Raw genomic sequence first — 25,641 nt, forward strand, 5'->3', positions numbered from 1 at the left:
AAGTTCAAGGGGTTGACTATGATGAGACCTTCTCACCCGTAGTGATGCTTAAGTCTGTCCGAATCATGTTAGCAATTGCCGCATTTTATGATTATGAAATTTGGCAGATGGATGTCAAAACTGCATTCCTGAATGGATTTCTGGAAAAAGAGTTGTATATGATGCAACCGGAAGGTTTTGTCGATCCAAAGGGAGCTAACAAAGTGTGCAAGCTCCAGCGATCCATTTATGGACTGGTGCAAGCTTCTCGGAGTTGGAATAAACGCTTTGATAGTGTGATCAAAGCATTTGGTTTTATACAGACTTTTGGAGAAGCCTGTATTTACAAGAAAATGAGTGGGAGCTCTATAGCATTTCTGATATTATATGTGGATGACATATTACTGATTGGAAATGATATAGAATTTCCGGATAGCATAAAGGGATACTTGAATAAGAGTTTTTCAATGAAAGACCTCGGTGAAGCTGCGTACATATTAGGCATAAAGATCTATAGAGATAGATCAAGATGTTTAATTGGACTTTCACAAAGCACATACCTTGACAAGATTTTGAAGAAGTTCAAAATGGATCAAGCAAAGAAAGGGTTCTTGCCTGTGTTACAAGGTGTGAAGTTGAGTCAGACTCAATGCCCGACCACTGCAGAAGATAGAGAGAAAATGAAAGATGTTCCCTATGCTTCAGCCATAGGCTCTATCATGTATGCAATGCTGTGTACCAGACCTGATGTGTGCCTTGCTATAAGTCTAGCAGGGAGGTACCAAAGTAATCCAGGAGTGGATCACTGGACAGTGGTCAAGAACATCCTGAAGTACCTGAAAAGGACTAAGGATATGTTTCTCGTATATGGAGGTGACAAAGAGTTCATCGTAAACGGTTACGTTGATGCAAGCTTTGACACTGACCCGGACGATTCTAAATTGCAAACCGGATATGTGTTTACATTAAACGGTGGAGCTGTCAGTTGGTGCAGTTCTAAACAGAGCGTCGTGGCGGGATCTACGTGTGAAGCGGAATACATAGCTGCTTCAGAAGCAGCGAATGAAGGAGTCTGGATGAAGGAGTTCATATCCGATCTTGGTGTTATACCTAGTGCATCGGGTCCAATGAAAATCTTTTGTGACAATACTGGTGCAATTGCCTTGGCAAAGGAATCCAGATTTCACAAGAGAACCAAGCACATCAAGAGACGCTTCAATTCCATCCGGGATCTAGTCCAGGTGGGAGACATAGAGATTTGCAAGATTCATACGGATCTGAATGTTGCAGACCCGTTGACTAAGCCTCTTCCACGAGCAAAACATGATCAGCACCAAGGCTCCATGGGTGTTAGAATCATTACAGTGTAATCTAGATTATTGACTCTAGTGCAAGTGGGAGACTGAAGGAAATATGCCCTAGAGGCAATAATAAAGTTATTATTTATTTCCTTATATCATGATAAATGTTTATTATTCAAGCTAGAATTGTATTAACCGGAAACATAATACATGTGTGAATACATACACAAACAGAGTGTCACTAGTATGCCTCTACTAGACTAGCTCGTTAATCAAAGATGGTTATGTTTCCTAACCATGGACAAAGAGTTGTTATTTGATTAACAGGATCACATCATTAGGTGAATGATCTGATTGACATGACCCATTCCATTAGCTTAGCACACGATCGTTTAGTATGTTGCTATTGCTTTCTTCATGACTTATACATGTTCCTATGACTATGACATTATGCAACTCCCGTTTGCCGGAGGAATACTTTGTGTGCTACCAAACGTCACAACGTAACTGGGTGATTATAAAGGAGCTCTACAGGTGTCTCCAAAGGTACATGTTGGGTTGGCGTATTTCGAGATTAGGATTTGTCACTCCGATTGTCGGAGAGGTATCTCTAGGCCCTCTCGGTAATGCACATCACATAAGCCTTGCAAGCATTGCAGCTAATGAGTTAGTTGTGAGATGATGTATTACGGAACGAGTAAAGAGACTTGCCGGTAACGAGATTGAACTAGGTATTGGATACCGACGATCGAATCTCGGGCAAGTAACATACCGATGACAAAGGGAACAACGTATGTTGTTATGCGGTCTGACCGATAAAAGATCTTCATAGAATATGTAGGAGCCAATATGAGCATCCAGGTTCCGCTATTGGTTATTGACCGGAGATGCGTCTCGGTCATGTCTACATTGTTCTCGAACCCGTAGGGTCCGCACGCTTAAGGTTTTGATTACAGTTATATTATGAGTTTATGCATTTTGATGTACCGAAGTTTGTTCGGAGTCCTGGATGTGATCACGGACATGACGAGGAGTCTCGAAATGGTCGAGACATAAAGATTGATATATTGGAAGCCTATATTTGGATATCGGAAGTGTTCCAGGTGAAATCGGGATTTTACCGGATTACCGGGAGGTTACCGGAACCCCCCGGAAGGTATATGGGCCTTAATGGGCCTTAGTGGAAGAGAGGAGAGGTGGCCAGGGCTGGGCCGCGCGCCCCTCCCCCCTAGTCCGAATAGGACAAGGAGAGAGGGGGCCGGCGCCCCCTTCCTTCTCTCTCTCCTCTTTCCCACTTAACGAATCCTATTCCAACTAGGAAAGGGGGGGAATCCTACTCCCGGAGGGAGTAGGACTCCTCCTGGCGCGCCCTATCATGGCCGGCCGCACCCCCCCCTTTGAACCTTTATATACGGAGGCAAGGGGCACCCATTGGGACACAGGTTGATCCACGTGATCATATTCTTAGCCGTGTGCGGTGCCCCCTTCCACCATAGTCCTCGATAATATTGTAGCGGTGCTTAGGCGAAGCCCTGCGACATTAGTACATCAAGATCGTCACCACGCCGTCGTGCTGACGAAACTCTTCCCCGACACTTTGCTGGATCGGAGTCCGGGGATCGTCATCGAGCTGAACGTGTGCTAGAACTCGGAGGTGCCGTAGTTTCGGTGCTTGATCGGTTGGGTCATGAAGACATACGACTACATCAACCTAACGCTTCTGTTCTCGATCTACAAGGGTACGTAGATCACACTCTCCCCTCTCATTGCTATGCATCACCATGATCTTGCATGTGCATAGGAATTTTTTTTGAAATTACTACGTTCCCCATCACCTCGGGCATCCGGCCTGTTATCTATGGGCTGGACTAATGGGCTGTGAAGATATGAAAGACCGAAGACTGTACCCGTGTCCGGATGAGACTCTCCGTTGCGTGGAAGGAAATCTTGGCGAACAACTATGAAGATTCCATCTTATGTAATAGACTCCATGTAACCCTAGATCCCACGGTGTCTATATAAACCAGAGGGTGTAGTCTAGAGAGGATATACTCAATACCTTAGTCATATAGGCTAGACTTCTCTGGTTTAGCCATTACGATCTCGTGGTAGATCAACTCTTGTAATACTCATATTCATCAATATCAATCAAGCAGGACATAGGGTATTACCTCCATCAACAGGGACCGAACCTGGGTAAAACTTCGTGTCCCCTGTCTCTTGTTACCATCAACCTTAGACGCACAGTTCAGGACTCCCTACCCGAGATCCGACGGTTTTGACACCGACATTGGTGCTTTCATTGGGAGTTCCTCTTTGCTATCGCTGAAAGGTTCGATGGCCCCTTCAATCATCAACAATGACGATGTCTACGGAGAAACTTTCCTCCCCGAGCAGATCTTCGTGTTCGGGGCTTCGCACTGCGGGCCAACTCGTTTAGCCATCTGGAGCAGATCGAAAGCTACGTCCCTAGCCATCAGGTCGGATTTGGGAGCTTGAACTACGTCGCGGACATCCGTGGAGACTTGATCTTCACCGGATTCGATTCCGCGGTGGCCGCTCCCGGTCACCCGGATGATCATGACCTAAATCTGTCATCGGGCCGCATCCAGGAGATCGCTCCTGTAACCGCTCTGGCCCTAGAGCCTGAGCAGGCCGCGCCATCCAGAGACGGAAGGATTAGCCCCACCTTGGAGGCCCCAGATTCCACGGTGTTGGAGCCGTACATGGACCTGGTCTCACACGAGGCCTATGCCACCGGAATGCCGGACTCGTCTCTGGCAGCAGGTTCCGAACCGCGCGAGCCCCGGATGCCGAGCTTGATCGTTTATTGATCTTCAAATTCAGTGCCTCAGACATCTTCAGCACTCGCCTTTGGGCGATGTGCTGAACTCATTAAAAACCTGTCCTTGGTGGAGGACCCACAGCCGAACTATATCCTGCTCGAACTAGGGGCTGGCGATGGAGAATTTTACGTCCCACCCGCCACACACTTTATAGCCACGATCGAGGATTTGACCGACGAACTTGATTATGACTCCGAGGACATCGATGGTATGGACGACGGTGCCGGAGAATAGAAGGCCCAGAACCCGCCGTTCACCGGACGCTAGACAACCACTTCCTCGTATGACATATACATGGTGGATGCACCAAAGGAGCACAGCGGCGATGATAAGGAAGACCCAGTTGAGGAAAAACCTTCCAAAATACAATCAAAGCACCGTCGTCAGCGGTGCCGCTCTAAGTCACGCCGCAGTAAAGACAGCAACATCGGCACAGGAGAAGATGGCACTCCGGAAGCTGCCGAAGACAACGAAGACCCCGTCGATAAAGCAAACGAACAAGACGAACGGGAAGATGAGCAGGTTAGCCCTGTTAAACAGGCCACACACGAAGATTCAGAGGACGATAATTACCTTGCGCTCTCCGAAGATGAGGCGAGCCTCGGTACTGAAGATTTCATCGTGCCCGAGGAACCTCTTGAGCAGGAGCGCTTCAAGCGCTAGCTAATAGCCACGGCAAGCAGCCTGCAAAAGAAGCAGCAGCAGCTTCAAGCTGACCAATACCTGCTCAATGATAAATGGACTGATGTCCTAGCAGCCGAAGAATAAGGCCTCAAGTGCCCAACCAAAATCTACCCAAAGCGCAAATTGCTACCTCGGTTCGACGAGGAGGCGCCGGAGTACATACCACCATCGCACAATACGGCCGATCGACCACCATGTGGTCGGGACAAAATGGCAAGTCATGCCGAACACCAGCCCGCCCTGCCTCATCACTTAGGCAGAGGTAAATTAGCCCACGGCCATACATATGACCTCCGGCAGACACTGAACAATAAAGTAGGACATACAAGATCAATCTACGGATCACGAGGACGCGCCTCAACACGCGACCACGACCACCTATTCGGACGTGACAAACCCAGTCATGCGGGGGCCGAACACCGCAGACGGACTCTATCAGAGCTGCGTCACGATACGGCTCGATATAGAGGCCCTGCACACCCTCATTACTTCACTGATGAGGTCTTGGATCAGAAATTCCCCGAAGGATTCAAGCCCGTGAACATAGAATCATACGGTGGAACCACGGACCCCGCGGTGTGGATCGAGGACTTCATTTTCCACATCCATATGGCCCGCAGAGATGACCTCCACGCCATAAAATACCTCCCTCTAAAACTCAAAGGGCCAGCTCGGCATTGGCTAAACAGTCTGCCTAAAAATTCCATCGGCAGCTGGGAGGACTTGGAAGAGGCTTTCCTCGATAACTTCCAAGGTACATATGTTCGACCTCCGGACGCTGATGACTTAAGCCATATAGTTCAACAGCCCGAAGAGTCCGCCAGGAAATTCTGGACAAGGTTCTTAACTAAAAAGAACCAAATTGTCGACTGTCCGAACGCCGAAGCTCTAGCAGCTTTTAAGCATAGCATCCGCGACGAATGGCTCGCTCGGCACCTCGGCCAAGAAAAGCCAAAATCCATGGCAGCCCTCACGGCACTCATGACCCGCTTTTTTGTGGGCGAGGATAGTTGGTTAGCCCGTAGCAAAAACAATGCAAGCGATGCCGGCACCCCTGAAGTTAAAAGCAACAAAGACAAGTCTCGACGCAATAGATACAAGCGCTGAAACAATAGTGACAACACCGATGATACGGCGGTCAACGCCGGATTCAGAGGCTATAAGTCCGGTCAGCGGAAGAAGTCGTTCCAAAAGAACAATTCGGGCCCATCCAGCTTGGACCGCATACTTGATCGTCCATGCCAGATTCACGGCACCCCCGACAAGCCTCCTAATCATACAAATAGAGAGTGCTGGATTTTCAAACAGGCCGGCAAATTAAACGCCAAGAACAGGGAAAAGGGATCGCAAAGCGAGGATGATGACGAAGAGCCATGACAACCGAACACAGGGGGACAGAAGAAGTTTCCCCCTCATGTCAAAACGGTGAACATGATATATGCTACCCATATCCCCAAGAGGGAGCGCAAGCGTGCGCTCAGGGACGTCTACGCGATAGAGCCAGTCGCCCCAAAATTCAATACATGGTCGTCATGCCCGATCACCTTTGATCGTCGGGATCACCCGACCAACATCTGTCATGGAGGCTCAGCCACACTGGTCTTAAACCTAATAATTGATGGGTTCCACCTGACTCATGTCCTCATGGATGGCGGTAGTAGCCTCAATCTGCTCTATCAGGATACAGTGCGAAAATGGGCATTAACCAGTCAAGGATCAAGCCTACAAAGACCACCTTTAAAGGAGTCATTCCAGGCATAGAGGCCCATTGTACGGGCTCAATCACATTAGAGGTTGTCTTCGGATCTCTGGACAACTTCCGAAGCGAGGAGTTAGTCTTCGATATCGTCCCATTCCGTAGCGGCTATCATGCACTGCTCGGACGAACTGCGTTTGCTTGATTCAACGCAGTGCCACACTATGCTTATCTCAAGCTAAAGATGCCTGGCCCATGCAGTGTCATAACAGTCAATGGCAATACAGAACGCTCTCTCCATATAGAAGAGCACACAGTTGCCCTAGCAGTAGAAGTACAAAGCGGCCTTCTCAAGCAGAACCTTCATTCGGCTGCCGAGCCCTCGGACACCCTTAAGAGGGTCTGGACTACTCTACAGCAGGAGAGCTCGGCTCGTCAGGAGCTCGACTAGCAATCCGGCCTCCGTCTCAGTCCCAATCAAGTGCTGGACTGCGTACCACGCATACATAACCGTGCACTCAAAATTCCATGGGCATCGACGGAGGCATAGATAGCTTGTGATCCATGACACGGCTCAACCGACATCGGATACACACATACTTTCAATTTTGCTTGTTTTATTTCAGGTTTTAATCCCACAGACCCCATCGGGTGGTCTGGTTATCGGTCCTCTTGAAGGATAAACACAACAAGATGGCGAGGAGCGCAAACATACGGGGACTTTCTAGGTGATTCCGTTAACGATAACTCTACCTATCTTCCAGGACCCATATGCAGCTCTTCCATGGTTTCGGCATGTTAAATAACCTATTTCTTATTGCACTACTTGTATCAATGCGCCTTAACGTACTAATTACATTACAATGAAAACAGTTTGTAGCTGGAGCTGTAGGACCCTAGCTTTTTTACCTCTACATATTTTCTGTTTTCTTTCTCTCTTTTCTTTATTTTTTCAGTTTCCATGAGGATAACCCCATCAGGTAGCACTCGTACACTTCGGTATGTTTTGATGTTTGACAGGGGCTTTACAGCACCCACCTTACGGCAACAAAAGTCTGAACACTTCTTATAAGTATAGTTCAGCACCCCGAATTTAGCATTATATGCATTGGCTCCGAATCATGTCTTTGGTCTATAGTTGGGTTGCCCGGCTCCTGTGCTTGCTACCCTATGTTCTACTACATCGGCTAGGGTAGTAAAGGGAGAACTACTACAATTGTGCCCTGGTCTAAACCGGATGAGCACCTTACTAGAGAAAGCCGAAAACTGACTGTCATGATGTGGCGAGAGCCGGTCAGCTGTTCGGAGGTATCAAATCGTTGGAGGTTTTTCCTCATTTCGCAAAGGATCGGTACTTCCCGATCACATGCTGACAGCACCCTGGTTCATATACCAGGGGCTGCGCCTATGTTTTATTATAAAACTCTTATGGCTAAGTGAGAGTGTTCAAGCCATATAGTCTGGTTGCCTGGTTCATTGCGCTAAACAACTCCTTCAAGGACCATATAATTGGATCAAGATTGTTTAGATACCATCCCGAACACCTCCGTACTACCTGCGTGAGGGCAGAAGCTGACGACTGGCCAACCCTCAGATTTCATACATCACGGCCGCACACGAGGATACAATTAAAACATAATAACAATTATATTACAAAGCGGATTTGTTTTCATCATACAAGGCAAAATATGAATGTATTTATTTGATAATAACATCCTTCGCGCACTGCGTTGCTACAAGTCGAGATCCCTCCAGGACATCCGCAAAATATCGCTCAGGTGTGCGGTGCTCCTTGCCCTCCGGCGGCCCCCTGGCCACCTCGACAGCATCCATCATCGCCCACCACATCTTGCAATGAGCGAAGGCCATGCGGGCACCCTCGATGCAGACTGATCGCTTGACGATGTCTAGCCGCGGACAAGCCTCCACCACCCGCTTCACGAGGAAAAAATAACTGCTAGGTACAGCTTCGGCTAGCCATAGTCGGATTATTAAATCCTTCATGGCCATTTCGGCCATCCCGTGCAGCTCGACCAACTGTTTCAGTTGATCGGCAAAGGCCACTGGATGTTCTGGCACAGCATACTGTGACTAGAACAGCTTCTCCGGAGAATCCCCTTCCCTGGCTCGAAAGAACTCCGCAGCATCGCATACACTGCGAGGCAGATCCACAAAAGCCGCTGGGAAACTCCGAATCCGGGTTAGTAAAAGGTACTTCCTCTCTGCATACTTGCTTTGCATGTTAAACGCCTTACCCGCTGCGATCTTCTTCACCTCCTGGATCTCCTGGAGAGCGTCCCGGGCCTCATTCCGTGCGGCCTCCGCGCTCTGATGAGCTTTGGTAAGTTCGGCCTCTCGAGCCGACACCTCGCGCTCCAATGCTTCACACTTCTTCACCATGTCCTAGAGCTCCTGCTGGACCTCGCCGACCCGGGCCTTGAGCTTCTTACGAGAGGCTTGCTGTTGGACATCCTTCCCCTCGGTTTCGGCCAGGGCCTTTCTCAGGGCCTCGACCTCGGTCGTCGCTTCTATACAAATCATGGCATTTTGGTCATCGCATATCATTTTCTTCTTTTCGAATATATAGCAGATTATTTCTTACCTTGCTTCTTCTCGAGTTGTCGTTTCACTTGGCTCAGCCCCTCCTCAGCCTTGGCTAGTTTTTGCTTCAGTCCAAAGACTTCGGCAATATGTGAGGCCGCGGCCAGCAACGATGCCTGTAGTTAAGAAAAATTTAGTTAGTTTCCTGAGGTCGGAGATTGATCCTCTGTCTGGTTTTTTTCTTTCCGAACACCGGACAGTGTCTCAGGGGCTACTGTCTACATTGGGATTCTCTCCTGTTTGCATCACATACCTCAAAACCTGTCAGCAGGTTGCCGCATGCCTTGGTTTGTCCGCTCTTGGCGGACTGAACTTTTTCAATCACCGTGTCCATAAGGACACGGTGCTCATCCATAATGGAAGCGCCTCGCAGCGCTCCCAGCAGATTGTCCGGTGCCCCTGGTTGGACAGGGGCCACCGACGGAACAGGCATCCCCCTTCTTTCGAAGGAGGGTGCGTGCTGGATTCCGGAGCCGCCTCGGTCTCCGGAATCGAGTTTGGTTGAGGGCCGAATTGTATAGACCCTCCCCGCCAGTCTCTGGGGGATTGGTTCCCCTTGGTGTCCGGCGACGGGGGTAACGCCTTCGGGCGCCTCCCGAGCCTCTCCCCCGCCGGGAACAGTCCTTCGGGACAGCACCTCCGCATCATCCCTGTTCTTGGGGGAGTGTGCGGCTGGCGGGGAGTTGCTCGCCATCGCCTTGGAATCCAGCGAGCCTCCTGACGAGGATCATGGAGGGCTGTTGTGGGCCGGACTACAATAACATAATCAATCATCTTAGCACAATAAAGAGGGGAAACATCATGGGCAGATAAGGTGTTAGTACTTACGATGCGGCCCGAGACATAGTGCGGGGGCGTCTCTCTGGACTGTCCTCGACGTCCCATGCGGAGTTATCCGCGGGGGAGCCCTGATATGTCTCCAACTTATCTATAATTTTTGATTGCTCCATGCTATATTATCTACTATTTTGGACATTACTGGGCTTTATTATCCACTTTTATATTATTTTTGGGACTAACCTATTAACCGGAGGCCCAGCCCAGAATTGCTGTTTTTTGACTATTTTAGGGTTTCGAAGAAAAGGAATATCAAACGGAGTCCAAACGGAAAGAAACCTTCGGGAACGTGATTTTCTCACCGAACAAGACCCATGAGACTTGGACCCTACATCAAGACACAAAAGAGGAGGCCACGAGGTAGGGGCGTGCCTACCCCCCCCCCCTCGTCCCAAGCGCGCCCTCCACCCTCGTGGGCCCCCTGTTGCTCCACCCACATACTCCTTCCTCCTATATATACCTACGTACCCCCAAACGATCAGAAACGGAGCCAAAACCCTAATTCCACCGCTGTAACTTTTTGTATCCACGAGATCCCATCTTGGGGCCTGTTTCGGAGCTCCACCGGAGGGGGCATCGATCACGGAGGGATTCTACATCAATACCATAGCCCCTCCGATGAAGTGTGAGTAGTTTACCTCAGACCTACGGGTCCATAGTTATCAGCTAGATGGCTACTTCTCTCTTTTTGGATCTCAATACAATGTTCTCCCCCTCTCTTGTGGAGATCTATTCAATGTAATCTTCTTTTTGCGGTGTGTTTGTTGTGACCGATGAATTGTGGGTTTATGATCAAGTCTATCTATGAATAATATTTGAATCTTCTCTGAATTATTTTATGTATGATTGGTTATCTTTGCAAGTCTCTTCGAATTATCAGTTTGGCTTGGCCTACTAAATTGATCTTTCTTGCAATGGGAGAAGTGCTTAGCTTTGGGTTCAATCTTGCGGTGTCCTTTCCTAGTGACAGTAGGGGCAGCAAGGCACGTATTGTATTTGTTGCCATCGAGGATAACAAGATGGGGTTTTCATCATATTGCATGAGTTTATCCCTCTACATCATGTCATCTTGCTTAAGGCGTTACTCTGTTTTCATTACCTTAATACTCTAAGATGCATGCTGGATAGCAGTCGATGAGTGGAGTAATAGTAGTATATGCAGGCAGGAGTCGGTCTACTTGTCTCGGACATGATGCTTATATACATGATCATACATAGATATTCTCATAACTATGCTCAATTCTGTCAATTGCTCAACGGTAATTCGTTCACCCACCGTAGAATACTTATGCTCTTGAGAGAAGCCACTAGTGAAACCTATGGCCCCCGGGTCTATCTTCATCATATTAATCTTCCAATACTTAGTAATTTCCTTTGATTTTTTACTTTGCTTTTATTTTACTTTGCATCTTTATCATAAAAATACCAAAAATATTATCTTATCATATCTATCAGATCTCACTCCTGTAAGTGGTCGTGTAGGGATTGACAACCCCTTATCGCGTTGGTTGCGAGGATTTATTTGTTTTGTGCAGGTATGAGGGACTCGCGCGTAGCCTCCTACTGGATTGATACCTTGGTTCTCAAAAACTGAGGGAAATACTTACGCTAGTTTGCTGCATCATCCCTTTCTCTTCGGGGAAAACCAACGCAGTGCTCAAGAGGTAGGAAGAAGGATTTCTGGCGCCGTTGCCGGGGAGTCTACGCAAAAGTCAATATACCAAGTACCCATCACAATCCCTATCTCCCGCATTACATTTTTTGCCATTTGCCTCTCATTTTCCTCTTCCCCACTTCACCCTTGCCGTTTTATTCGCCCTCTCTCTATCCTCCCTCTCTTTCTCTATTTTCCTCTTTTTGCCTGCTTGCCTTTTGTTTGCTTGTGTGTTAGTTTGCTTTCTTGTGACGATGGCTCAAGATAATACTAAATTGTGTGACTTTACCAATACCAACAACAATGATTTTGTTAGCACTCCGATTGCTCCTCTTACCGATGCTGAATCTTGTGAAATTAATACTGCTTTGCTGAATCTTGTCATGAAAGATCTGTTTTCTGGCCTTCCTAGTGAAGATGCCGCTACCCATCTAAATAGCTTTGTTGATTTGTGTGATATGCAAAAGAAGAAAGATGTGGATAACAATATTGTTACATTGAAGCTATTTCCTTTTTCTCTTAGGGATCGTGCTAAAGCTTGGTTTTCTTCTTTGCCTAAGAATAGTATTGATTCATGGAATAAGTGCAAAGATGCTTTTATCTCTAAGTATTTTCCTCCCACTAAGATCATCTCCCTTAGAAATGATATTATGAATTTTAAGCAACTTGATCATGAACATGTTGCATAAGCTTGGGAGAGGATGATATTAATGATACGTAATTGCCCTACTCAAGGTTTGAATCTATGGATTATTATACAAATTTTTTATGCCGGATTGAATTTTTCTTCTAGAAATCTTTTAGATTCGGCCGCGGGAGGCACTTTTATGGAAATCATGTTAGGAGAAGCTACTAAACTCCTATATAATATTATGGTTAATTATTCTCAATGGCATACTGAAATATCCACTAGTAAAAAGGTGCATGCGATAGAAGAAATTAATGTCTTGAGTGGAAAGATGGATGAACTTATGAAATTATTTGCTAGTAAAAGTGTTTCTTCTGATCCTAACGATATGCCCTTGTCTACTTTGATTGAGAATAATAATGAATCTATGGATGTGAATTTTGTTGGTAGGAACAATTTTGGTAACAACGCGTATAGAGGAAATTTTAATCCTAGGCCTTATCCTAGTAATCCCTCTAATAATTATGGTAATTACTACAACAATTCTTATGTAAATTATAATAAGATGCCCTCTGATTTGAATCTAATATTAAATAATTTATTACTTCGTAAAAGAATTTTAATGCTTTGATTGAAGAAAAATTGCGTAAGATTGATGAGTTGGCTAGTAACGTTGATAGAATTTATCTTGATGTTGATTCTTTGAAACTTAGATCTATTCCACCTAAGCATGATATCAATGAGTCTCTCAAAGCCATGAGAATTTCCATTGATGAGTGCAAAGAAAGAACCGCTAGGATGCGTGCTACAAAAGATGCATTTATAAGAGCGTGTTCCTCTAGTTCCTATGAAAATAAAGATGAAGATCTAAAAGTTATTGATGTGTCCCCTATTAAATCTTTGTTTTGCAACATAAATCTTAATAATGATGGGACCGATTATGATCCACCTTTACCTAGAAGGCGTTCCAGGAATTCAGAGTTTTTAGATCTTGATGCTAAAATTGATGAAAGTGGGATCGAAGAAATTAAAACCCTAGATGTTGCTAAACCCACTAGTTTGGATTTTTCAAGGAATTTAATTATGAAAATTGCTCTTCGATTGATTGTATTTCCTTGTTGCAATCTGTGCTAAATTCTCCTCACGCTTATAGTCAAAATAAAGTGTTCACTAAACATATCGTTGATGCCTTGATGCAATCTTATGAGGAAAAACTTGAATTAGAAGTCTCTATCCATAGAAAACTTTATGATGAGTGGGAATCTACTATTAAAATTAAAATTAAAGAACATGAATGCTGTGCTTTGTGTGATTTGGGTGCTAGTGTTTCCACGATCCAAAGAATTTGTGTGATTTGTTAGGTTTCCGTGATTTTGATGATTGCTCTCTAAACTTGCACCTCCCGGATTCCACTATTAATAAACCTATGGGAAGAATTAATGATGTTCTTATTGTTGCAAATAGGAATTATGTGCCCGTAGATTTTATTGTTCTTGAAATAGATTGAGATCCTTCATGTCCTATTATTCTTGGTAGACCTTTCCTTAGAACGATTGGTGCAATTATTGATATGAAGGAAGGAAATATTAGATTCCAATTTCCGTTAAGGAAAGGCATGGAACACTTTCCTAGAAATAAAATTAAATTACCTTATGAATCTATTATGAGATCCACTTATGGATTGCCTACCAAAGATGGCAATACCTAGATTTATCCTTGCTTTTTATGCCTAGCTAGGGGCGTTAAACGATAGCGCTTGTTGGGAGGCAACCCAATTTTATTTTTATTCCTTGCTTTTTACTCATGTTTAGTAATAAATAATTTATTTAGCCTGTGTTTAGGTTGTGTTTTTTGTGTTTAATTAGTGTTTGTGCCAAGTAGAACTGCTGGGAAGACTTGGGGAAAGTCTTGTTAATCTTGCTGTAAAAAACAAAAACTTTAGCGCTCACAAGAACTGATGCCATTTTTATTTTTGCAGATGATTAATAGATAAATTCCTCACGTCCAGAAATTTATTTTATAATTTGTGGGGTTCCATATCTTGCTCTAGATACAAATTACTATAGACTGTTGCTGTTTGCTTATTTTGATGAATCTATGGCTAGTAAAATAGTTTATAAACCATAGAGAAGTTGGAATACAGTAGGTTTAACTCCAATATAAAGAAATAATGAGTTCATTACAGTACCTTGAAGTGGTCTTTTGTTTTCTTTCGCTAACGGAGCTCACGAGTTTTTCTACTTTGAGTTTTGTGTTGTGAAGTTTTCAAGTTTTGGGTAAAGATTTGATGGATTATGGAACAAGGAGTGGCAAGAGACTAAGCTTGGGGATGCCCATGGCACCCCCGAGATAATCTAAGGACACCTAAAAGCCAAAGCTTGGGGATGCCCCGGAAGGCATCCCCTCTTTCGTCTACTTCTATCGGTAACTTTACTTGGAGCTATATTTTTATTCGCCACATGATATGTGTTTTGCTTGGAGCGTCTTGTATGATTTGAGTCTTTACTTTTTAGTTTAACACAATCATCCTTTCTGTACACACCTTTTTAGAGATCCATACATGATTTGGAATTTGTTAGAATACTCTACGTGCTTCGCTTATATCTTTTGAGTTATATAGTTTTGCTCTAGTACTTCACTTATATCTTTTAGAGCACGGTGGTGGATTTGTTTTATAGAAACTATTGATCTCTCATGCTTCACTTAGATTATATTTGAGAATCTTAAATAGCATGGTAATTTGCTTAAAAATCCTTATATGCTAGGTATACAAGATTAATAATAAAATTCTCTTATGAGTGTGTTGAATACTATGGGAAGTTTGATGCTTGATAATTGTTTTGAGATATGAAGATGGTGATATTAGAGTTATGCTAGTTGAGTAGTTGTGAATTTGAGAAATACTTGTGTTAAAGTTTGTGATTCCCGTAGCATGCACGTATGGTGAACCGTTATGTGATGAAGTCGGAGCATGATTTATTTTTTGATTGTCTTCCTTATGAGTGGCGGTCGGGGACGAGCGATGGTCTTTTCCTACCAATCTATCCCCCTAGGAGAATGCGTGTAATACTTTGCTTTGATAACTTGTAGATTTTTGCAATAAGTATATGAGTTCTTTATAACTAATGTTGAGTCCATGGATTATACGCACTTTTCTCACCCTTCCACCTTTGCTAGCCTCTCTAATACGGCGCACCTTTCGCCGGTATCATACACCCACCGTATACCTTCCTCAAAACAGCCACCATACCTACCTATTATGGAATTTCCATAGCCATTCCGAGATATATTGCCATGCAACTTTCCACCGTTCCGTTTATTATGACACACTCCATCATTGTCATATTGCTTAGCATGATCATGTAGTTGACATCGTATTTGTGGCAAAACCACCATTCATAATTCTTTCATACATGTCACTCTTGATTCATTGCACATCCCGGTACACCACCGGAGGCATTCACATAGAGTCATATTTTGTTCTAAGTATCGAGTTGTAATTGTTGAGTTGTAAGAAAAATAAAAGTGTGATGCTCATCATTATTAGAGCATTGTCCCAGTGAGGAAAGGATGATGGAGACTATGATTCTCCCACAAGTCGAATGAGACTCCAGAAGAAAAATAAAAAAAAAGAGAAATAAAAGAGGCCATAAAAAAAGAGAGAAAAGGCCCAAATAAAAAAATGAGAGAAAAAGAGAGAAGGGACAATGTTACTATCCTTTTACCACACTTGTGCTTCAAACTAGCACCATGATATTCATGATATAGAGTCTCCTATGTTATCACTTTCACATACTAGTGGGGATTTTTCATTATAGAACTTTTCTTGTATATTCCAATGATGGGCTTCCTCAAATTGCCCTAGGTCTTCATGAGCAAGCGACTTGGATGCACACCCACTTAGTTTCTTTTGTTGAGCTTTCATATACTTATAGCTCTAGTGCATCCGTTGCATGGCCATCCCTACTCACTCACATTGATATCTATTGATGGGCATCTCCATAGCCCATTGATACGCTTAGTTGATGTGAGATTATCTTCTCCTTTTTTGTCTTCTCCACAACCACCATTCTATTCCACTTATAGTGCTATATCCATGGCTCACGCTCATGTATTGCGTGAAGATTGAAAAATTTTGAGAACACCAAAAGTATGAAACAATTGCTTGGCTTATCATCGGGGTTGTGCATGATTTAAATATTTTGTGTGGTGAAGATGGAGCATAGCCAGACTATATGAATTTTTAGGGATAACTTTCTTTGGCCATGTTATTTTGAGAAGACATGATTGCTTTGTTAGTATGCTTAAAGTATTATTATTTTCATGTTAATATTAAACTTTTATCTTGAATCTTTCGGATCTGAATATTCATACCACAATTAAGATGAATTACATTAAAATTATGCCAAGTAGCACTCCGCATCAAAAATTCTGTTTTTATCATTTACCTACTCGAGGACGAGCAGGAATTAAGCTTGGGGATGCTTGATACGTCTCCAACGTATCTATAATTTTTGATTGCTCCATGCTATATTATCTACTGCTTTGGACATTATTGGGCTTTATTATCCACTTTTATATTATTTTTGGGACTAACCTATTAACCGGAAGCCCAGCCCAGAATTGCTGTTTTTTGCCTATTTTAGGGTTTCGAAGAAAAGGAATATCAAACGGAATGAAACCTTCGGGAATGTGATTTTCTCACCGAACAAGACCCAGGAGACTTGGACCCTACATCAAGAGACAAAAGAGGAGGCCACGAGGTAGGGGGCGCGCCTACCCCCCCCCCCCAGGCGTGCCCTCCACCCTCGTGGGGCCCCTGTTGCTCCACCGACGTACTCCTTCCTCCTATATATACCTACGTACCCCCAAACGATCAGAAACGGAACCAAAACCCTAATTCCACCTCCGTAACTTTCTGTATCCACGAGACCCCATCTTGGGGCCTATTCTGGAGCTCCGCCGGTGGGGGCATCGATCACGGAGGGCTTCTACATCAATACCATAGCCCCTCCAATGAAGTGTGAGTAGTTTACCTCAGACCTATGGGTCCATAGTTATTAGCTAGATGGCTTATTCTCTCTTTTTGGATCTCAAAACAATGTTCTCCCCCTCTCTTGTGGAGATCTATTCGATGTATTCACTACAACAAGAACCCCTCTTCAACAACGCATCAATGCGTTGTCGTATGTCCATATATGCGTTGCTAAGGTCTACACCAACGGATTTGTATGCGTTGCCGTTGGTGGCGTTGGAAGGGTCTACAATAATGTATCTGCATACGTTGGTAAATGGTGTGTAGAAGCGTTGTTAGGTAGCAACATATAAAGCTATAGCCCAACAACACCTCATATGCGTTGGTGGCGACCCTGTACAAAAGGATTTTCAAATGGACATTAAAAATAATTGGAACTAGTAAAATCTTTGATAGATAGCATGAGCAATTGATGATATTTTATATATTGCTGTCCATAATTATTAGGTCAATGCTAGTACTGCATAGGAGCCAGAATATAACAAACAGAAAGATATCATATATTATATCGACTATGTTGCATTACAAAAACCATGATCCAAAGATTACAGGAGGTGAAAGTATATCTTGTAGTGGCCCAATTATTGACCTTGCAATCAACAATAATTTTTGAATCATTAATCATAAATTGGCATTCTAATTATCGTGTAGTAGCTCCAATTCTTAACCTTGCAATCAACATTTGAGCCATGCATCAACATTTTGTCTTCGTGACCTACAACAACAACAATATGTGATGAGTTACTTGTAGTAGAGAAAAGCAGGCTCATAGAGAAGTAAAATTGAAATGAGCACCATAGAAATGTCTGCACATGTTTTGAATATCCATGGCTCATTGAGATAAGAATCTGCATAGCAAAACAGACACCTTTGATGAATCAAATCTGGTTGTTCATTATGAATAACTATCATCTTGTATTTTCTACTAAAAACTATCCAAACAATATATTATAATAACTACGTGATGAATTCAACAACTGACTAATGACAAGCAATAGTATCAACTATTACAAAATGGAACATCTCCATTGTCCAGAGGTCTCTGCACTAATTAGCTTTGCATCACATTACTCCCGTACTACTCATGCTTGGGATGATTCATTAGTCATGCATTCTATGGTGTCTTAGAAGAAATCTCATTGCCAACAACTCGAAAATCTTTAAATAATCTGCATCACACAAGATTTCATAATTACCTGAAAATTAGAAAGCCACAAATTATAGTTTCCTGATCCATGAATAAAATTCTCAAAACCCGGAGAAGCAGCAACACAAAAAAAGCATCATCATATTCAGGACAGTTTGGGTTATCAACTCATGACTACATGTTCTCTCCAATAAGACATGGCAAGATGCAACCAAACTGAAAGCATAAACAAAAAGAAAAGTAGATCACTAGCCCATCTGATCTAGTGTAGAACACTCTGTATACTATTGTTATCTTATAGCTAGGAGATTTCATTTCAACTCTAGCCAAATTTAAGCAAACGATCATACATCTAAACTACTTTTGAGAACCAAGGCAATGCCTATGTAATACTGATTACTTAACCAAGCCATGTGACACACATAGTTCCCAAATAGAATGCAACATCAAGGGTATTGTTATGTACCAGCTTATTACCCTGCACTTGAAAGTAGCACACGGCTCCATGGACATAACCATGTGGTCATTTCAAAGAAATATTAGGCATACCTGATTTATAGAATGGTCTGGAGCGCGCGCACAATTAGACGTCTAATATCCAATTGTCGGAAGTGGACAATCAAGCTACCAAATATGGAGTAGTTACTCACTAAAACAAAAATTGTGAAAAGCATTAGTGTATTATACAACAGATTTCCAAAAAAACATGTGTACAATCAAACAATATCTCCCTATTACAATGCAAGAGGCTCAATATCTCCCTATTACAAATATATCAATGCAATGAGGTGTGTGCATACTGGTCACATGTGGTTCAACAAGGAAACAAAAGCAGCTATATAATAAAGTGTGGGGACCCCGACTCATAAGTCGAGATCACCGAATGCACGTGTACAGTGATCCCAGAGATCAATGCTCACTGAACACACAGAAGCTGAATAACAAGAGTCTTACATCCATACATACTGTATTACACAAGTAGGACCATTATGGTGAAGTCTTGAGTACAACATCGCAGCGGAAATCTTCGTCGATAACTTGGACCCGTGCCATCTGCCTTAACCCTACAGGCATTCTGACTGGGAAGCGTCCTAGCTCGCATGCTCGTCACCGAGGTACTCTTCTTCATATTATGTTCTTTCATGCCTGGCCAATAAAATAACCAGTGGCAAGCCAATGAGTACTTTGAATGTACTCGCAAGCGACCCAAGGGTGATAACAGAATAATTATGCAAGGCACTACTGCTAATTTGGCATTTTTGCGGAAAGCTAGTTTTTCTCATGCAAGTATGATCAACATTTATCAAGGATATGAATGCGTCTGCAACAAGTATCAGGAGGTTACAGACATCAACATCGGGATAGAGTTGTGAACAACTCATACTCAAGCTCATCGTGACTTCCTCACGAATCACGTCAACAGATTTACCAAACCGTGTTGTTTGTCAGAAACATATGGACGTAGTCTAAGCAGCACCACCCAACTGTCCTTGACCGTGGACACGGCTATTCGAATAGTTTTACACTCTGCAGAGGTTGCAAACTTTACCCACAAGATCCGGGGAACTTCCATGTCATCCACGACCCGCGGTACTTCAAATACCCGGGGTAAGCACCCGATCACTATCTTTCCCTAGACGACACTAACATGGAGTCCACTCGATTGGTAGCACCAACTCTCCCCCGTCACTAGTAATGCGGGCTCCAAGCTAGTATCGGCCTAGGTAATCAATAATGCCCTTTCCCATACAAGGGTAGAGTGGTTGCGCATGTAAGGTTGGGACAGTCGACAAATCTTAAATCTAATCCGTCTCTGTAAACAACACTTTTATCGAGCCTCGAAACACTACCTCTCCACCAAGTAGTGACCTAGTTCATCATCATCTCCCAGGGGCATTAGTGGCACCCACTGGGCTGTTTGCAAGTATGTCAAACCACACTTGTTTCTTTCCATGCATAACCATGACCCACTTTGCATAGCCATTTACTATAGCATATTTCTACAACCCACCAACACAACTCTAAGCAAGGGTAGAGTCATGAAAAATGCAAGTATCAATGGAGTATGCAACGAAGGCAAGCCTAGCAAGGTTGGCACTCAAGGTATATCATGCACTCAGTGAAGCAACGAAAAATGCCATCATGATGTAAAATGGTTCATCATGGTCAAAGGGCTGCTTGCCTGTTTTAACAAAGTCTTCGAGGTCTTCAAATATCTCTGGTCCAACTCCGAGCATTTCGTCTACTTCGTCAACTATCGTTGAAATAAACCATAATTAACAACACAACAAGGCAGAAATAAAAGTGCTCCAAAAATATTGGTTTGACTTTTCTAGGACATCTCCGGTTATAGGAAAATTAACCATAGTGGTTTCATTGGAATTGGGTCAGTGGATATTTCTAAACATTTTGATATGATTGAATCAAGGGGTTTATGGATTTGCAAGAAGTGTACAAAAACATATTTTTGAAAAATGAGCAAAGGCACCTAGGAGTTGGTTTCACTGGATTTGGAGTTCAAATGAATTTCCTATGAATTTGCAATGTTGACAAATATGAAGAAATGGCTCATTATTTTATGTGGTGCAGAAAGTATTAATAAAAATGTTCATAAACTAAGTTATGAACTTAGAAACATCTAGGAATTTGAATCATGGCATTTGGATCAAATTTGAGCTCTCTGTGATTTTCTAAAGTACATCACAGAAATAAGAAAATAGGATTTATTTAATATGTGTGAAGGGAAATGTGCTAGAACAATGTGCAAAAAGCACCATGTGATAGGGCATGATTTTAGGAACTACTAGAAATTTGAATCATACAATTTGGAGTTAATTTGAAATATGTATGGATTTTACAAATTGTTCAGAAAAGAAAAGGGAAAAGGGCTCTGTGCCTGCTGGGCCAGAACAGCCGCAGGGCAGCGGCCCAGCCAGCGACGCGGCCCAGCCGAGACGGCGCGCGCGCGCGCCAGGTTTGAACCTGACGGGCGGGGCCCAACTGCTAGTGGGAGAGAGAGCGGGCGAGAGAGAGGTGAGGATGACAGGCGGGGCCCACCTGTCATCACTAACCCGTGGACAAGGGGGGTCGCGGTGCTCACCGGCGACGATGCAGGCCACGGTGAGCTCCGGCGAGTGCGGGGATGGCTTCAGGAGACTGCCGCACGTCGGTGGGTGGTGTACTTGGCCAGCGGGGGTGCCTGGTTCGCCAGCGACGAGGAGCTGCGGCGGAGGAGCTTCGGGAGGTGGTGACTCCGGCCGTTTCCGGCAGCTACAGAGAGGGGAAAGAAGGGGGAAAGGATCAGAGGGCTGCAGGGGTTCCAGATCGAGGCAGAGGAGGAACGGGGGAGGCCTATACCTCGTGAATTCCAGCGAGCCGAAGTGGCGGAGCTCGAGCTCGATCGCGAGCTCTGGTGGTCCTGGAGGAGAGTGGAGGGCAGAGGGGGCCGATTTGGAGGGGTTAGGAGCGAGTGGTGGTGAGGGAGAGGCTCGGGGAGGCCCTTAAATAGGCGAACGGCGAGGTGCCGTGGACCCGTGCACCGGCGGGCTTCTGTGCATCGCCACAGGGCTCGGGAGGAGCTGGCGCCGTGTCTGGGGTGTTTGTGAGGCTGGTCTAGTGCTAGGGGAAGGAAGAGGGGGAGCGGGGAGGGGTCAGAGACGTCGGGCGTGTGAGCTCGCTCACTGGAGCTCTCGGGCGGCCGGTGCGCGTGCGAGCAGGGGAAGGAGAGAGAGAGGGAGGAGGGGGCCGACCAGCTGTCGTGTCCCGGACGCCGAGGCATCTCGTCGGGCGCGCTAGGGAGGCCCGAGGTGGCCGGAGGTTCTTGGCAGGGGGCGGCTACAGTGCGGGAGCGCACTGTAGCACGCTCCAGTGCGCCCAAATGGCATGCCATGGCATTTTATATGCCTTGTGGGCGCGGCCACTAATGTCTGGTAGCTCTAGGAGGGAGTAAAGAAAGGGGAGGAAGCATTGGATGCCATGGAGGGCCACTGGAATGAGGAGGGAGGTGAGAAAGAGAAGAATGCTGCTGTCCAGAAGGGTAAATGGGGGTGTTTCACCCCTCAATCATTGAGCTGAGGCTAGGGAAGAGTTACAGGAGATAGGAGAAGACTAGGAGGAGATGTGGTAAAAAGTTGAGCTCAAGGAGATTAGTGGAAGAGGTCAAAATGATGATTTTGGTAAAATGGCAGAAGGTGTTTGTTGTTGGTTTGGGCAAGAAAATTAATTCCACTTGCCATGAGAATTAGCAGGATGGAATGGCACATAGAAGTAGGATGTTCCACCAAGTTTGAGCTCATTTGGGCAAAGTAGCCAATGTAACTTTGGTAAACCCTAGAAATCAATAGAAATGGGTTTTCCAAGATCTAGGCATGCAAAACCATTCTCCTTGATGCACCACTTGGTGTAGTGTCATCATTTGGGGATTTGAACATGTCCAAAAAAATTAAGATTAAAAGGACACACTTGGCAATGTAGAGTTGTTCAAATTTGGTTCTGGACAGAAAGGGTTTTGGGGCACTTTGAGCAATATAACATTTTCTCCAACTTGTGCCATTTGGTCTGGATGAATTATTAGACCATTTGAGTATGTTCACAAGGTTTGAGAACATTTGGACATGTTTGGCAATGTAAGGTTGCTCAAACTTCAAAATGGACAGAAATAGTTTTGAGGGGATTTCATGGGGTTATACTATTATCCATGACATGATACTTGCCAAAATCATCAAACGTGTCATATGTGACATGCTAGAATTTTCTTGGAAATTTTGGAGAATATTTCCTTTGTAAATATTTCAAAAGCTTGAAATATCCAGGAAGGGTTTTTGAGGGATTTGACCAATATTTTGAACATGACCATGTGTTGAAACTCTTATATATGGGAAATATATGCGCACTGAGTTTCCCTGATTTTTGTCAAATATTTTTAAAACAATAAAATAACTTTTCCCTATTAAAGACCATTTCTGGCCTTAAGAAAAAGCTTTTAAATAAAATAGGAAAATAACTTTTAAAATTATATTTTTGTGGTTTCTGGGTATCCTATATCTAATAGGTTTAAAATATACCTTTTGAAAGATTTTTCATACCTCAAATCAAGTACTTGTAGTGCAAATCTCAATTCAAGGGTTTTTGGAAAACTACTTTTAGAAAATACTTTTTGGCCAAATTATTTTTGTAAGAAAATACTATATTGCACTATACACATGGCATGATCATTGGGCAGAAGTTTGGAGCAAGGAGATGAAGTATAGAAGGTGAAGCTATGTTGACTTTTAAGAGCACTAGAAAAACACAGAGAGAAAACCAATTCAAATAAAAAGTCAAATAATGCAAAAGTTTTTGTCAAACCACACTTTATCATGATTTATCATCTTAAGTGTTGTGCCATGAAAATCAGGGTGTGACAAACCTACCCCCCTTACAAGAATCTCGTCCCCGAGATTCCCAAACTAGGCGTGGGAAGGAATACGAAAACTGGATCCGGGGTAGTCTTCTTGTCCTCATACCGCTTGTGATTCCGAGTGTTGCTCCATTGAACCTTGAAGTACTTGATGGTGTGGCTTCGTGTCTGATGTTCTTGCTTGATCCAGGTTGCTAAGGGGTCCCTCGCGTTAGGTCAGGTTGGGCTGGGGGTCAATGGTTAAGTGATTGATGCCCTGGTAGGGATCGGGCTAGTTAGGAAGTCGAAAACACTTCCGGAGTTGTGTCATGTGGAAACATTACGCATAGTGGGTAACTCAAGTAGTAGCTCCATCTGGTAACTGTCTTCTCTTCGTCTCGTAGTGATCTCAGAGGGGGCCGGTAAATCTTGGAGTGAGCTTCCCTTTAACATGGAAATGCTTGGTCCTTCTGAGAGGAGTGGTTTGCAGATACGCACGGTCTTCGACGAGTAAGTTCACTTCTTGACGATGGTGGTTAGTATAGTTCTTCCTCCTTGACATGGCGGTCTTCAAATGTTCCTTGACTAGCTGAATGGCTCTTCTTCCATCTTCGGGTAGACAAGTATGTCATCAAGGAAGGATGACAACTAACTTGTCCAAGCACTCCATGAAGTCTATGGGGTACGTAAAGTGGGCTGAGGCATTGGTGACGGTCACGGTTGAGCATTGGCCAAGGTCTTATCGATCTAGAGCCAAAGCCCAAGGTCAGGATCCGACCATGTTGTGGCTTGGTAAGGCGTAAGGGTTTCAGGGATCTACTGTGCGAGCGAATGTTTGTCACCTTATCCTTAAGCACGGTTCCTGAGATGCCAGTTGTTCTATCTAGTCCTTTAAACAAATAACCTTATACCACCGAAAGCATCAACTTTTGTGCTATATTAGGATGACAATGTGCTTGCTCACTATGTCCACTAGTTCCATAATGATCCCAGTGTTGTGCAAGGTTTACAGAGGCTTAACTGGTTCTCTTGCAATTCTGTGGGTTAAGCACATGGTTAAGGAATCGAGCTGGGGTATCTTGTGAAGTCTCGAAGGGTCTAGGAATGGGTTTCTAGTCTGGAGGGTTAAACACAACTCTACGGGGTTTTACTTGGTCGAGGAGGCTATAGAAAAGTTCTTCAGTGCTAGTTGGTCGCCGAGGTAGAATCCTTGGTGTATCTTGTCTTGCTGGCCTTCAGTTGAGGAGAGAGATGATAGGGAAAAGTAGCATAGAGGAGGGGAATGCCTAAAGGGGGTTCTATAGTGCAAGTGCAACCAAACGGGTGCCAAAAAGGGCCAAACAAAGGAAAACAAGGAAGGTGATATAGTCGCGTACTTGTTGCCTAGGGCAAAAGTGCGACTTATATCAAAACACAATCAAATAAAAACAAGCAAAACCCAGTCATGGTTCTATTTGAACCATCATACGGACTCGACTGCGCATAGGGGGTACACGACTCATCCTACCCTAGGGCTTCTCGGACTCAGTAATCGTGCCTTGAGCCTCGTGCAGTCTTCTGGGTTTTCCTCAGGTGTTGCTACGTCTCTTGTAGTTGTTCGATGAAACGATCCAGGTTGAGCCTGAAGATTCTTCAACAACTTCTTGCCTGTTGAAGTGATGGGGTGAAGGTGGCTCCTCGTAGCAGGCATTGACTCGGTCTTCTGTTGTCTTCTTATTCATGACGATCCCGTTTTGTCTTCTAAGGCGTCGATGGTACCAGGTAGGTAATCTTTTATGCAATGACATTAACAAGGCATAGTAGAGATCCAATATGTCGGTTACGTTGATGACAACATCGACACCAAGAGCGGGGGA

This window comes from Triticum urartu, chromosome 3A (genome assembly GCF_056163025.1).
Source record: "Triticum urartu cultivar PI428250 chromosome 3A, HENAU_Tu73, whole genome shotgun sequence".
Classification (NCBI taxonomy): domain Eukaryota; kingdom Viridiplantae; phylum Streptophyta; class Magnoliopsida; order Poales; family Poaceae; genus Triticum; species Triticum urartu.